We start from the raw sequence: 16,850 nt of genomic DNA on the forward strand, positions 1-16,850 counted from the left end.
GTTTTATAGTGTCTGGTCTTACTTTTAGGTCTCTAATCCATTTTGAGTTTATTTTTGTGTATGGTGTTAGGGAGTGTTCTAATTTCATTCTTTTACATGTAGCTGTCCAGTTTTCCCAGCACTACTTATTGAAGAGATTGTCTTTTCTTCTTTGTATATCCTTGCCTCCTTTGTCATAGATTAGTTGACCATACATGCGTGGGTTTACCTCTGGGCTTTCTATCTTGTTCCATTGATCTATTTTTCTGTTTTTGTGCCAGTACCATATTGTCTTGATTACTGTAGCTTTGTAGTATAGTCTGAAGTCAGGGAGTCTGATTCCTCCAGCTCCGTTTTTTTCCCTCAAGACTGCTTTGGCTATTTGGGATCTTTTGTGTCTCCACACAAATTTTAAGATTTTTTGTTCTAGTTCCGTAAAAAATGCCATTGGTAATTTGATAGGGATTAAATTGAATCTGTAGGTTGCTTTGGGTAGTATAGTCATTTTCACAATATTGATTCTTCCAATCCAAGAACATGGTATATCTCTCCATCTGTTAGTATCTTCTTTAATTTCTTTCATCACTGTCTTATAGTTTTCTGCATACAGGTCTTCTGTCTCCCTAGGTAGGTTTATTCCTAGGTATTTTATTCTTTTTGTTGCAATGGTAAATGGGAATGTTTCCTTAATTTCTCTTTCAGATTTTTCATCATTAGTGTATAGGAATGCAAGAGATTTCTGTGCATTAATTTTGTATCCTGCAACTTTACCAAATTCATTGATTAGCTCTTGTAGTTTCCTGGTGGCATCTTCTGGATTCTCTATGTATAGTATCATGTCATCTGCAAACAGTGACAGTTTTACTTCTTCTATTCCAATTTGTATTCCTTTTCTTTCTTTTTCTTCTCTGATTGCCATGGCTAGGACTTCCAAAACTATGTTGAATAATAATGGTGACAGTGGACATCCTTGTCTTGTTACTTATCTTACAGGAAATGCTTTCAGTTTTTCACCATTAAGAATGATGTTTGCTGTGGGGTGGTTGTGGTTGTATATGGCCTTTATTATGTTGAGGTAGGTTCCCTCTATACCCACTTTCTGGAGAGTTTTTATCATAGATGGATGTTGAATTTTGTCAAAAGCTTTTTCTGCCTCTATTGAGATGATCATATGGTTTTTATTCTTCAATTTGTTAATATGGTGTATCACATCGATTGATTTGCGTATATTGAAGAATTCTTCCATCCCTCGGATAAATCCCACTTGATCATAGTGTATGATCCTTTTAATGTGTTGTTGGATTTTGTTTGCTAGTACTTTCTTGAGGATTTTTGCATCTATATTCATCAGTGATATTGGTCTGTAATTTTCTTTTTTTGTAGTATCTTTGTCTGGTTTTGGTATCAGGGTGATGGTGGCCTCATAGAATGACTTTGGGAGTGTTCCTTACTCTGCAATTTTTTGGAAGAGTTTGAGAAGGATAGGTGTTACCTCTTCCCTAAATGTTTGATAGAATTCACCTGTGAAGCCATCTAATCCTGGACTTTTGTTTGTTGGAAGATTTTTAATCACAGTTTCAATTTCATTACTTGTGATTGGTCTGTTCATATTTTCTATTTCTTCCTGGTTCAGTCTTGGAAGGTTATACCTTTCTAAGAATTTGTCCATTTCTTCCAGGTTGTCCTTTTTATTGGCATAGAGTTGCTTGTAGTAGTTTCTTAGGATGCTTTGTATTTCTGCAGTATCTGTTGTAACTTCTCCTTTTTCATTTCTAATTTTATTGATTTGAGTCCTCTCCCTCTTTTTCTTGATGAGTCTGACTAATGGTTTATCAATTTTGTTTATTATCTCAAAGAACCAGCTTTTAGTCTTATTGGTCTTTGCTATTGTTTTCTTTATTTCTATTTCATTTATTTCTGCTCTGATCTTTATGATTTCTTTCCTTCTGCTAACTTTGGGTTTTGTTTATTCTTCTTTCTCTAGTTCCTTTACATGTAATGTTAGATTGTTTATTTGAAATTTTTGTTTCTTGTTGTAGACTTGTATAGCTATAAACTTCCAGCTTAGAACTGCTTTGCTGTATCCCATAGGTTTTGGATTGTCGTGTTTTCATTGTCATTTGTCTCTAGATATTTTTTGATTTCCTCTCTGATTTATTCAGTGATCTCTTGGTTATTTAGTAACATAGTGTTTAGCCTCCCTGTGTTTGTGTTTTTTAGGTTTTTTCCACTGTAATTCATTTCTAATCACATAGCATTGTCAGAAAAGATGCTTGATATGATTTCACTTTTCTTAAATTTACTGAGGCTTTATTTGTGACCCAAGATGTTATCAATCCTGTAGAATGTTCAATGCACACTTGAGAAGAAAGCGTAATCTGCTGTTTTTGGATGGAATGTCCTATAAATATCAATTAAATCTATATGGTCTATTGTGCCATTTATAGCTTCTTTTTCCTTATTTATTTTCATTTTGGATGATCTTTCCATTGGTGTAAGTGAGGTGTTAAAGTCCCCCACTAGTATTTTGTTTCTGTCGATTTCCTCTTTTACAGCTGTTAGCAGTTGCCTTATGTATTGAGGTGCTCCCATGTTGGGTGCATATATATTTTTAATTGTTATATCTTCTTCTTGGATTGATCCCTTGATCATTATGTAGTGTCCTTCCTTGTCTCTTGTAACATTCTTTATTTTAAAGTCTACTTTATCTGCTATGAGTATTGCTACTCTAGCTTCCTTTTGATTTCCATTTGCATGGAATATCTTTTTCCATCCCCTCACTTTCAGTCTGTATGTGTCCTTAGGTCTGAAGTGGGTCTCTTGTAGAGAGCATATATATGAGTGTTGTTTTTGTATCCATTCAGTGAGCCTGTGTCTTTTGGTTGGAGCATTTAATCCATTCACGTTTAAGGTAATTATCGATATATATGTTCCTATGACCATTTTCTTAATTGTTTTGGGTTTGATTTGTAGGTCCTTTTCTTCTCTTGTGTTTCCCACTTAGGGCAGTTCCTTTAGCATTTGTTGTAGAGCTGGTTTGGTGGTGCTGAATTCTCTTAGCTTTTGCTTGTTTGTAAAGCTTTTGATTTCTCCATCGAATCTGAATGAGATCCTTGCCAGGTAGAGTAATATTGGCTGTAGATTCTTCCCTGACATCACTTTAAGTATATCGTGCCCCTCCCTTCTGGCTTGTAGTGTTACTGCTGAGAAATCAGCTGTCAACCTTATGGGAGTTCCCTTGTATGTTATTTGTCATTTTTCCCTTGCTGCTTTCAATAATTTTTCTTTGTCTTTAATATTTGCCAGTTTGATTACTATGTGTCTTGGTGTGTTTCTCCTTGTGTTTATCCTGTATGGGACTTGCTGTGCTTCCTGGACTTGGGTGGCTATTTCCCTTCCCATGTTAGTGAAGTTTTCTACTATAATCTCTTCAAATGTTTTCTTGGGTCCTTTCTCTCTCTCTCTTCTCCTTCTGGGACCCCTATAATGTGAATGTTGTTGCGTTAATGTTTTCCCAGAGGTCTCTTAGGCTGTCTTCATTTCTTTTCATTCTTTTTTTCTTTATTCTGTTCTGCAGCAGTGAATTCCACCATTCTGTCTTCCAGCTCACTTATCCGTTCTCCTGCCTCAGTTATTCTGCTATTGATTCCTTCTAGTGTAGTTTTCCTTTCAGTTATTGTATTGTTCATCTCTGTTTGTTTGTTCTTTAATTCTTCTAGGTCTTTGTTAAACATATCTTGCATCTTCTCGATCTTTGCGTCCATTCTTCTTCCGAGGTCCTGCATCATCTTCACTATCATTATTCTGAATTCTTTTTCTGGAAGGTTGCCTATCTCCACTTCATTTAGTTGTTGTTCTGGGGTTTTATCTTGTTCCTTCATCTGGTACATAGCCCTCTGCCTTTTCATCTTGTCTATCTTTCTGTAAATGTGGTTTTTGTTCCACAGGCTGCAGGATTGTAGTTCTTCTTGCTTCTGCTGTCTGCCTCTGGTCGGCCCACTTATTTTAGAAGCCCAAACCTGTATGGTATCAAAATATCAGCATATATCACATACCATATTAATATATATTTTTACCAGGAAGATTTGAAAAGTATTACAAATTCTGATTTTGGAATTATTTGACTCCTGTCAAATGGCAAAATTGATCAAAAACAGAATTTATTATGTTGAAGAAGAAAAGGTTATAAAGGCTGGATAGATAAAATAAAATGCCTTGTTAATAATTTCAAGAAAAATTGTATAGGATGGAAATATCTTTTAACAACACACAAAATAAGGAGATGGAACCTGAAAGCTGTAATATCCTTGCCATCACAAGAAGACTGAATCAAGAACACAGTTGAATTTTGACCAAATGGAGGAGAGGGTATAAGTAAAAGTCAGCTACAGAATCACCCCTTCTGGCTACCTTGGTAACTAAAGCCTATATTATGATAATGTTATTATAATGAGAAATGCCTCCATGAAAATAACAAAATTAATAATTAGAGGTGGAACCACACAAGACCCCCTCCCCAGGCTGGTGGGAAGATATTGGGCTTTTGGAATGGGTTTAGGCAACAAAAGATAAGAGTAAGAATAAATTGGGTTATTGGGTTAAATTGGGACCTGCCTGCTTGGAAACTTCTTGGCTACCAATGACATGTTATTCTCTACTGACTTAGGTGTGCATAAATGAAATGTTTATCCGTCCATGTTACCTCACCTGGCCTAACTGACACCATCGTTACATGGACAGAAACCCCATAGAAGGTGGTAGAAGAAAAGAGTTTTAAGTAATTCATTAAGTAAAGTCAGTTTTGATTTCTTCATAGTAATTACATATACTAGGGACTTCTTAATGAAGTGAGAAAGTCTAACCTAAAAATTACTTTCAAATATAAAAGCAATGTTTGTGAATTCTAAGAATGAAGTTGACATGCTATAATTTATTTAAATATTTAAATAATTATTTGTAGATTTAGACTTTGCTCCTATCCATATTTTGAAACCAATGCACATATATATATTTCATGTCTCCAGTGTTTGCGTAAGCCCTTGAAAAGCTCAGAGACCCTGGGCTCTGTTCCTACATTGTGTAACAGAACAAATGGTCATGCTTGGTACTTGCCAATCGGGTTTGCACTGAAGCATGGTATGTATGTGGAGAGAGGCACCTTCCTTCTCCTGTGTCAATTCATGGATGGAAACCAAGGGCATTCTTTCTGAGGGTTTCCTTTTGACAGATCAGTTTAAATTCTATAAATAATAAATATAAATATATGCATATATAAATAAACATTAAAAGATAGATAGATAGACAGATACATAGATAAGTGCTACTAGGTTCCAGACCCTGTGATGGTTCTTACTCTTTTTAGTAGCCCTTACCTTCAAAGGCTTTATATATAGCAGCCAGTTATTAATTTTGCCTGAATCAAGTTTTTACATATATAATGAATGTAAAAATTATAATTTTCTAAGTCCATTGTTCCCTCTGGCAGTCTTTTGTAAGACACAACTTTTCCCTCTCTTCTATCTATCTATCTTTCTATCTATCTATCTATCTATCTACTATCTATCATCATCATCATTAATATAGAGTCATGGATTCTTATTTTATTCAATGGATTATTATCTTTAGTTTGTGCTAAATTGCTGCAGATGTGGCCAGTGGGCCTCCTTTAAAGCAGTTCTGGTCCCTTCATCATGTCCCCATATTTTTTAGCACTTCCTTATTTTCCAAGGTGCTCTGGATCCTTTTAGTATGGAAAGCTATTTAGAAATAGAGATTTGTGTGCTTGTTGTGCTCCTTGCTAATGGATTTTATTGCTTCCTTTCAGCAAAGAAAGCTAGAAAATACACACTCTCCACAACACACACAGACACACACACACACATTTACACTGAGATTTTCCATTCCATCCAAACTCCATAGGGTTCTTTCTTTACTATCCTTACTCTATTTCTATCTCCCCCCTGCAGTTAGAACACTGGCTCCTAACCTCAATATGTTTACTTACCTTTTCTGTTCTATAATATACACAAAAAAGCTTCAGAATTGCTATACTGCTATAAAAAACAAATCTACTAAAAAGAGTTCAATATTTGTTTCAATTTTTATTTTCTTTTGATTAAGGATATATAGTTAAACTGTTTACAAAGGTTCAAAAGTTACTTAGATTTTTTTAAATCCTCCTTCATCCTTGCTACCAAATTTTGAGGGCTGGCTAGTTCCACTCTGTTTTTTTGTTTGTTTGTTTGTTTAGCTTAAGTGTCACTTTCTAATGGATACCTTTCCAAACTCTCTGTGTTAGGTTTAGTCTGTTTGTTAGATGTTCTCATAGCATCTTAATGTTTTTCTTACATAGAACTTTTCCTTTTTAGTCTTTGTGGTTGTTTACTGACTATCTCTCCCAATATGCTGTAAGTTTCAAAAGAACAGAGATAATGTCTCTCTTATTACCTCTTATTCCCCTTTGAACATATAGTAGGTATTAAGTAAATATTCATTGGGTAAATGAATTATATCTAATAGTTGTACAGGAACATAGAGAAAGAAGAAATTGTAAAAGGTTGTTTTTTACGTTCCTTCTTCCTCTTACTATCCCACCCCTTTCTTTCCTCCTCCAGAGGCAGAGATGTTTTCAGTTTAGTTGACAAACATTTGTTAAGAAACATTATTAAGCACCTAATGCATATTTCCTGGGCACTGAAATATATAAATCATTTAGGAGATTAAGATCTAGTGCCAAAAGGTATTATGTAGTGACTAAAGAAATCAACTGGGCTTTCTCAAAGACCCCAGAAGGATCAGGCATATGGATTTCTACACTTATCTACTTTAAAAGGTAGATGTTCTTTTTTGATTAACTTTCAGCACATTTCTACGTTCATTTTTGAAGATAATTCTGCCAAGTATGCTTTCTCTTCAGTGGTTAAATGTAAAAATAGAACTTCTCACTTCAGCCTCTGAATTAGGTTCTGTGTATGAGTGTGAAAATCCATTGCTGACAGGATTGAACTGTAAATAATTGTAAATAATTTTTTAACGTGGGTCTAGAGCCATGTGACTTCTAATTTGGACACTCCAAATGAAAACCATGTGGCCCATGATTAAATTGAATTTTTTCATTATGTGTTAGAAAACAATAAATAGGAAACAAAGCAATTTAAACAAGAGTGAGGACCTCTTCACAAGAAATTTAAATGAAGTAGGAAGCAAATTAATATGAAGTGATTTCTGTCACATGCTTTTCCTTCCTCTGTTGTTCCTAGATCCCAAGAACTCTGTGTCATCTTTCTTTATACCCTAAATCAGATAGTTACTTATTTCTGATGAATTCTCAACACTCAGTTGATAAAGTTCCTTTACTTCACTTTTTCTTCTGGATAAAGTTGGATGATAATCAAATAAAGAAGAATGTAAAAGGAGACACTATGGTGTCATGAGCAAGTATGGGCCTTGAATCCAGAAAGGCCTGTCTCTGCATCTTAGCTCTATTAGCTGGAAAGCCTTGGATAAAGCAGATGTTTCTAAGCCTCGTTTTCTTCATCACTAAAATGATAGTCCATTTTCAGGATCTTTTTTGAGTATTTAAAATTGCATACAGTAATGTTACTCACACTGTTCCTGGTGCATAGAAAGTATAAGTAAGTTGTAGTTATTATATGAATTCTTTATCTTATCTCTATCCACAGGCAATTTTTTTTGAATTTTATTTTTTTATACAGCAGGTTCTTATTAGTTATCCATTTTATACATATTAGTGTATTTATGTCAATCCCAATCTCCCAATTCATCCCACCACCACCACCACACCCCTGCCATTTTCCCCCCTTGGTGTCCATACGTTTGTTCCCTACATCTATGTCTCAATTTCTGCCCGGCAAACCGGTTCATCTGTACCATTTTTCTAGGTTCCACATATGTGCGTTAATATATATTTGTTTTTCTCTTTCTGACTTACTTCACGCTGTATGACAGTCTCTAGGTCCATCCACGTTTCAACAAATGACCCAATTTCATTCCTGTTTATGGCTGAGTGATATTCCATTGTATATATGTACCACATCTTCTTTATCCATTCATCTGTTGATGGGCATTTAGGTTGCTTCCATGACCTGGCTATTGTAAATAGTGCTGCAATGAACATTGGGGTGCATGTGTCTTTTTGAAATGTGGTTTTCTCTGGGTATATGCCCCATAGTGGGATTGCTGGGTCATATGGTAATTCTATTTTTAATTTTTTAAAGAACCTCCATAGTGGCTGTATCAATTTACATTCCCAACAACAGTGCAAGAGGGTTCCCTTTTCTCCACACCCTGTCCAACATTTGCTGTTTGTAGATTTTCTGATGATGCCCATTCTAACTGGTGTGAGGTGATACCTCATTGTAGTTTTGATTTGCATTTATCTAATAATTAGTGATGGTGAGCAGCTTTTCATGTGCCTCTTGACCATATCTATGCCATCTTTGGATAAATGTCTAGGGCTTCTGCCGATTTTTTGATTGGGTTGTTTGTTTTTTTTAATACTGAGCTGCATGAGGTGTTTATATATTTTGGAGATTAATCCTTTGTCCATTGATTGGTTTGCAAATATTCTCTCCCATTCTGAGGGCTGTCTTTTCGTCTTGTTTATGATTTCCTTTGATGTGCAAAAGCTTTTAAGTTTCATTAGGTCCCATTTGTTTATTTTTGTTTCCATTACTCTAGTAGGTGGATCAAAAAAGATCTTGCTGTGATTTATGTCAAACAGTGTTCTTCCTGTGTTTCCTCTAAGAGTTTTATAGTGTCCTGTCTTACATTTAGGTCTCTAATCATTTTGAGTTTATTTTTGTGTATGGTGTTAGGGAGTGTTCCAATTTCATTCCTTTACATGTAGCTGTCCAGTTTTCCCAACACCACTTATTGAAGAGACTTTTCTCCATTGTATATCCCTGCCTCTCTTGTCATAGATTAGTTGACCATAGGTGCGTGGGTTTATCTCTGGGCTTTCTATCCTTTTCCATTGATGTATATTTCTGTTTTTGTGCCAGTACCATATTGTCTTGATTACTGTAGCTTTGTATAGTCTGAAGTCAAGGAGTCTGATTTCTCCAGCTCCGTTTTTTTAATTTACTTTAAAGTCTGTTTTATCTGATATGAGTATTGCTACTCCAGCTTTCTTTTGATTTCCATTTGCATGGAATATCTTTTTCCATCCCCTCACTTTCAGTTTGTATGTGTTCCTAGGTTTGAAGTAGGTCTCTTGTAGAAAGCATATATATGAGTGTTGTTTTTGTATCCATTCAGTGAGCCTGTGTCTTTTGGTTGGAGCATTTAATCCATTCACGTTTAAGGTAATTATCAATATTTATGTTCCTATTACCATTTTCTTAATTGTTATGGATTTGTTTTTGTAGGTCCTTTTCTCCTCTTGTGTTTCCCACGTAGAGAAGTTCCTTTAGCATTTGTTGTAGAGCTGGTTTGGTGATACTGAATTCTCTTAGCTTTTGCTTCTGTGTAAAGCTTTTGATTTCTCTGTCGAGTCTGAATGGGATCCTTGCCCGGTAGAGTAATCTTGGTTGTAGGTTATTCCCTTTCATCACTTCAAATATATCATGCCACTCCTTTCTGGCTTGTAGAGTTTCTGCTGAGAAATCAGCTGTTAACCTTATGGGAGTTCCCTTGTATGTTATTTGTTGTTTTTCCCTTGTTGCTTTCAGTAATTTTTCTTTGTCTTTAATTTTTGTCAGTTTGATTACTGTGTGTCTCAGCATGTTTTTCCTTGGGTTTATCCTGCCTGGGACTCTCTGCACTTCCTGGACTTAATTGACTATTACCTTTCCCATGTTAGGGAAGTTTTCGACTATAAACTCTTCAAATATTTTCTTGGGTCCTTTCTCTCTCTCTCTTCTCCTTCTGTGACCCCTATAATGCGAATGTTGTTGCATTTAATGTTGTCCCAGGGGTCTCTTAGGCTGTTTTCATTTCTTTTCATTCTTTTTTCTTTACTCTGTTCCACAGCAGTGAATTCCACCATTCTGTCTTCCAGCTCACTTATCTGTTCTTCCTCAATTATTCTGCTATTGATTCTTTCTAGTGTAGTTTTCATTTCAGTTATTGTATTGTTCATCTCTGTTAGTTTTGTTCTTAATTCTTCTAGGCATTTGTTCTTTAATTCTTCTAGGTCTTTGTTAAACATTTCTTGCATCTTCTCGATCTTTGCCTCCATTCTTTTTCCGAGGTCCTGTCTCATCTTCACTATCATTATTCTGAATTCTTTTTCTGGAAGGTTGCCTATCTCCACTTCATTTAGTGTTTTTCTGGGGTTTTATCTTGTTCCTTCATCTGGTAACCCTCTGCCTTTTCATCTTGTCTATGTTTCTGTGAATGTGGTCTTTGTTCCACAGGCTGCAGGATTGTAGTTCTTCTTGCTTCTGCTGTCTGCCCTCTCCACAGGCAATTATTATATACCTATTATGTATTCTGTGGACTAGATGAGATATAAGTTAAATTGTAAGATACAGTCCCTATCAGATATAGGGCATGACAGGGGCAGATTAGGAAGAACTGAACCTGGAATTACTCTTCCATCTAGGTGGGAAGAAGGCCAGCAATGGCTGTTGAAGAAATAGCAGAACATAGTATCTAAATGTTGGCAGAGTCCTCTGGAAGACTCAGCATATAAGGGATCCAGTGTGGGTACAACATGGGACACAATGCCCAGGAATGGGTGCTATTCTTATATCCAGGCATGTAAGTCAAACCAGTCATATATTTCCACAGATACAAAGTTGATAGTCATTGTGCTAGGCTCTTTAAAAAAATTTAAATCTCTGGTAGAAACTGGCATGAAAAATGTAGGACCTTTGTCCTGCAAAGTTTGAGGTCCTCAACAAGTTTAACAAGAGAGGGTTTCAGGAGACAAACCAGGGAAGAGCTAGTTAGCAGAGCTGGGCTATAGAGAAGGGACTCTATCCCAAGAATTAAGTAGAGTAGTTTTTCCAAGGCTGGCTCAAGGGTAGAGTCAGCGAAGCATAAGTTTGATTGGATAGTGAGATAATACAAAGAATTGGATTATCAAATCAGACACGAATCAGATTTTTGCCAGGAACAAGTTTTACTAATGATTTCAGGCGCACAAGTAATCATGAGACATAGGTGAAGCAGGGAGACATCTGAAATAGTCCGTACATCTTACCATGTCCTTTTTTGGGGGCCGCATCAGGATGTTTCCCAGTCCCAGATTAATCTATGAGGTCTCCAATGAGTTGTGCATTTAAGTCACTTATTGAGAAAGAACTGTTTGAGCCATGAAACATTTCCATTTTATGCTCAGATAGTTACATAATTTATATCACATTTTCCAGGAAGCCATGTATATAAATCCATAGATTCTACGTATGTTATCATCTTATAACAGGTATATCCTGCTACAGATGAGGACTGTCTTGTTAGAAAATGGCATTACTTTGTTTGCTAGAGGTCATTAACCTTAGTATGCTTACAAGGATATTTGACCAGGTCATCTTTTTTTCTTTTTTCTTTCCTGGAGGTGTCCCCTGCCAATGGGACAGGAATGGGAGAGGGGAATTGCAAATTTTCTATTTAACTATTTACTTCTCAGATGATAAGACCCAGAAAATTGGAATCAAGCTGAATTCCCTCCTTCCAGAAATCTGGATTACTTTTGGAGTTTGACTTAAGGATAGAACTGGCAGGTGGGAGGAATATGGAACTGGGGGAAAAAGTTAAGGAACTTTTGAGCTTGTCTCCATACTCAGTGGATAAATGTACTCCATATCATTAAGGATTTAAAAGGATAAATGGACATATAATATATAAAAAGGGCCTTGAGTATATGGATAAAGGGAGAGTAAGTGAGTTGGAATAACCAGGGCAGGCTTTGTGAACTTTGTTTTCCTTCTCTTTTAATTTAACCCTTTCTCTCAGCCTGTGGTGTAGTGAGGGAGATTTCTGCACTCTACTAATGGGTGAAGTTCTGTCCATAAAGTCAAGGTTCACTCAATGCGAAGTCTAAAATATCAATAGAAATATTAAATGTAAAAGAGGAATTAAATATGAGAGAGGATATTAAAAGGTAGGTGGTTTCTGTGTCTTGAATAGACTTAATTTATCCTTGACATATGGTCCGTTGTCAACCCTGAAGGCCTCTCCTAGTAACATCTCACACCAGTTGGAAATATTTTGTAGGTGATCATTGTTCCTTAATTGTGGTTTCTTGTCCAATATTTAACACCCAAACCAATGTGAATGGATTAATTTTCTTGTGTCAAGGCAGAGGAAGTGTGCATGGAAGAACCCTACAGCTTCTCTGAGTCTTCTGGTTAATAATGTGAGCAATAAATCCTCCATTACTTTGAAACATTTCATCTACTGTTATCTTGAAACATTATTTAAATGTTTTATTGTTTTCTACATTTCCGTACTTGTATTTTTCTTGCCAACTGAATTTAAATTTCTGGAGAGTACAACCAGTATAGGTGCTTGATACATGTTTCTTGACCTAATTTGCAGATCTATGGAATCTTGGAAAAATATTTTTTAAATTAATCTCTTTGGTATCCTATCTCTGCTAAGGCACATTTAAGAATCTATAATGACAGGCCAAACAAAATTTATAACAGATAATTTAAATTTTCTATTGGTGGGTATTCATTATTTCCAGCTTCATTTTAAGCTCCTGTACAATAGTTAAAAAATAACACTAGGCTTAAAGAGAAAGAAAGAGAAAGAAAGAACATTAAATACCATCAAAAGGGAATTAAACTGCAATCAAATAAAAATTCTTGAGTACGTTTGAAATGGATTTTAAGGAAAAGGGTTGAAAATTTCTAATCTTTTAAGGCTTTAATTTTTTTATTCCTAATCTATTGTTGTAAATAGTTCCAAGAAAATCTTAGGTTCCTCACCAATGTTACAAATACTATCTGTATTGGTCAGGTTTCAATCAGAAAAACAGATGTTACTTTAAGTATTCCAACAGGGGTCTCGAAGTGGATAATTCTCTGGAGTTTGTCCAGAGGCCTCCTGCATCTGTTCACACAGCCAGCAGTGTCTCTGGCTTCTCCTATTCCACCTACTAAATCTAGTCTAAGTGCATCTCATCATCAGAATCTGACTTAGTTAGTTAGGGATAGTTAGACTGTTAGGGATTCTGCAAAATGTAGTTTTGAGTGTTACGTGTTATGCTGAGGAGATATAGAAATAGGTGGGCAATGATGTCCAGGAAACCACAGATCATCTTGCACACTATCTGTTCAGCATTTAAATTTTTAAAAATCAGTTGTAAACACAATTGGTTTATTAGTATTTACATATTTGCTTCAAAGATACCATGAACTTCCTCTTCATATAGAAACCAGGCACTTTTAGATATATTTATATTTGAGGAAATTCAAAATGACTCTAAGTGTCATAGTAGGGAGTAGCACTCTGGGGAGAAACTTTTGTTATTTCTATTTACCATCAAAAGCAGTTCTGGGACTATGGAGCACTCCAGCAGAACATTTTTTGCTTTTGTTTCATGCTGAAAGAGTTACATGAACCATGGTGAACTAAGTTTTCTCATTTTTTGATATCACAAACATGACTGCAGGGCGATAATGAAGGGGCCAACCTTGTTATCTTGATGATAGATATAAAAAGAATGATGGATATAAGAGGCATTTAATACAATTAACAATGTCATTGTTGAGTCAAGAATGTTTAGAAAACAAAACTCATTGTTGATTTGAAAACTTCTTTTAACAATGTGCTTATTATTGTTATGGATATAATTATTAATTGTTGACTTTTAGAGATCTATGCAGTTTAAAAAGCAATGATCTGCATCAAGCATTAATATCCTCATTTTATGGATGAGGACAACAGAGATTAACATCACAGACAGTAAGTGACACAACCAGGAATTGAACCTACAGAACCTCTGCTCTTAACCAATTGCATGAGCATTTATAGTTAGGAGGAACCTTAGAGAGAGCTAGTCTAAACTATGCATTTTATACTTCAGTAAACTAAAAGCTGAAGAGCTGAAACGTATTGCCTTTGGTTATACTGCTAATTGCAGAGTTGTTACTCTGACCTGGGTACAATAGCCAGGCCAGGCTAAGCTTGGCTGCAGTATCAAAGGCCTGAAATTGCAGTGACTTTATACAACATATATTTGTTTCTTCTTTTATAAAGTCTAGTAGAGGTCAAGCAGTCCCACACTATGGAACACGTAGCCTCCACTTGTTTTTAACTGCCTGGGATTGAAAGTGACACGCTAGATTCCACATCAGAGAATTAATCAAATGACCTCAACCTAAATATCATGACAGCTAGGAAGTATGGTCTTCCTACAGGTGTGGTGAACACACAATAGTGTCCCTGTCATAACAAGAGTCCTGATACCCAGTCACAAACTCTTATCATTAACATTTATTAGTCTGCCTCTCACCCCCCACACTCTCCAGCTCTGAAGCTGGTTTGATATTCTTCAGTAATAGTATTTTTAGCTAAGACATATTTGTTCCCATAAAGCTAGTCATTCTGGTCTTTTTTTTTCTTACTTTAAAAATATTAACTGTGGCTGCTTATAATGGGTGGGTTTTTTTTTTTTTTACAAATTCCCACTTGATATAAATATCAAAACATATATGCAACTTCAACATCCTTATTCTAAGTAGATGGGGGACTCAACAGGCCTCATAGAAAGAGCTCAGGTTTCAAACTTATTTCTTCTAGTTTTACAATGCAAATGGGCACTGTACACATTTCATATCCCCACTTTCTATTGAAAAATGTCACTTGGTAGTTCTAGCTGCATGATTTTTAGATGAAATATCTATAGAAATATGTCATTGTGATAAAGAGGAGAATTTGGCCAAGAATCAACATTCTTTATGTTATTCTGCAGAGAAAAGCTGTAACAAAAGCTGAATGATGTATTTGGTTTATGAAGTGTAATGAATATAAGATGCATAATGATGCAAAAGATGCAAATATTTATTGAGTAATAACTAAATACAAAGGAGACCATATGGATCCTGTTCTACACTGACACCCAAGAATCATAAAATATGGTTGGACAGCTGAATATTACCAAACAAGATATATAGCCAGTGGGCTTGGCATGTTCAAATCCTGCACATTCCAGAGAAAGCACTGGCCCTTGACTAGCTCATGGGAGACAATCTCTGAGCCCTTGGAATGTTTTGCCTGAAAAGAGTATCTTTGTATACCTGAAACCTTGGGCTATACAAGCTAGTTCATGCTAACAATGAAATTTACAGCAAATACCTGTTTTTGTTCTCCTGCGATGCTGGGCCGTACTGTGTCAATTTGACCTCTGGGGTGTGGGGAAGAGGTTGGAAACTTACAGTCTTGTAAACATGGAATGCCTATGTACTAACCCCCAATAAAAACCTAGGACAGCAAGGTTCTAGTGAGCTTCTGTGGTTGACAATATACATCATACACGCTGTTACTGGGAGAATTAAGTGCTGTCTGTACAACTTTAATGGGAGAGGGTAACTTGCACCTGGTTTCTCCTGGACTCTGTTCTATGCATCTTTTGCTGATGTTAATCTGTATCCTTTCACTGTAATAAATTTTATCCATGAATATAACAGCTGTACTGAGTTCTGAGTTCTTCTGGTAAGTCATTAAACCTGACAGTAGTCTTGGGCTCCCCTGAAACATAGGTGAATAAAAGTTCATAAACAGAAAAATAATTCCCAATAGAATTGTGAGACACTAAGTGTCATAACAATATATAAAACATTTTTTAAGTGTGTTACTATTTACAAAAATTTCCCATAAATTACTCTATTTTTTATAGGAATTCAGGAGTGAGAATCACTTCAAACTATAGAGTCAAGCAAGGTTTTATGGAAGAAGAGTCAGGATGTTGAGCTGGATTTCAAAGAGCTCAGCAAAGAAGAGAAGACCAGAATGGGGTAAGGAAAATGCAATCCAGGGTCAGAGGGCAGTAAGCAGAACATTTCACCTGAAGTGTGAGTTTGAGGAAGGTAAGTAAAGAGTTAAGACTGTAAATGCAGGCTGCGGCCAAATTGTAGGGTTTTAATGCTGGTATTGTTTACCATAAATGTAAAAGCTGAACTTTTAGTAAATTAAACTAATCAAATTCCAGAAAGTTTCTGTGTGTGGAGAAGGTTCCCTATAGAGGGTCTCCATATACTGTAAAATTCTGATGATAAAGTGAATCTTACTGCCAGATAAAAAGTCACTGTAATAATAACCTATTGGGGTTCCACATGTATCCTCTTACAGTGATGTCCACATCAAATTTGCACAATTTATAACTGAAAAATTGAACTGTCTTCAGCCAGAAATTGTAAGCTCCACCTGTCATCTGAGAATCCAGCTGTGTTCTTTTTGGATTGTTGTAACATCACAGTAATAAGGATTCTGCAATCAGAATTTAGCTCACACTTTTGATAATGATTCATTATCCAAAGCTGTCTCCAGCTCAGCTTCCCTGTGGCTTCACTGGCCCTAAAGCCTCCAAAACTGCTGTTGTCAGGAAGACTCACTGGTATTACTTTTGCTATTATTCACTGACTGCCCTAAATACATACCATTTTCTTTGGAAGTAAGTTTTGGGGTTGGGATTGGAGTGGGTAGGATTTATAAGGAAAAGATGGCAGGTTTATGCAAGGGTTTGGATTACAGAAAGGCATTAAACCCAATGTAGGTCTTAAAAGGTTGTGATCGTGGGCAGACCACCCACATCTTTATTTCTACAGCAAAATATTATGCCAACCAGCCCATTTCCTTTTCCCCTCAGCTATATAATGATTATAATGGTGTGTTTTTTTGTTTCAAGTGTGTTTCTTCCATCAGGAGTAGGAAACGGAGGTACTCTATGTTTGATG

Source organism: Mesoplodon mirus (assembly GCF_964341445.2).
Source record: "Mesoplodon mirus genome assembly, chromosome: 6".
Taxonomy (NCBI): Eukaryota; Metazoa; Chordata; class Mammalia; order Artiodactyla; family Ziphiidae; genus Mesoplodon; species Mesoplodon mirus.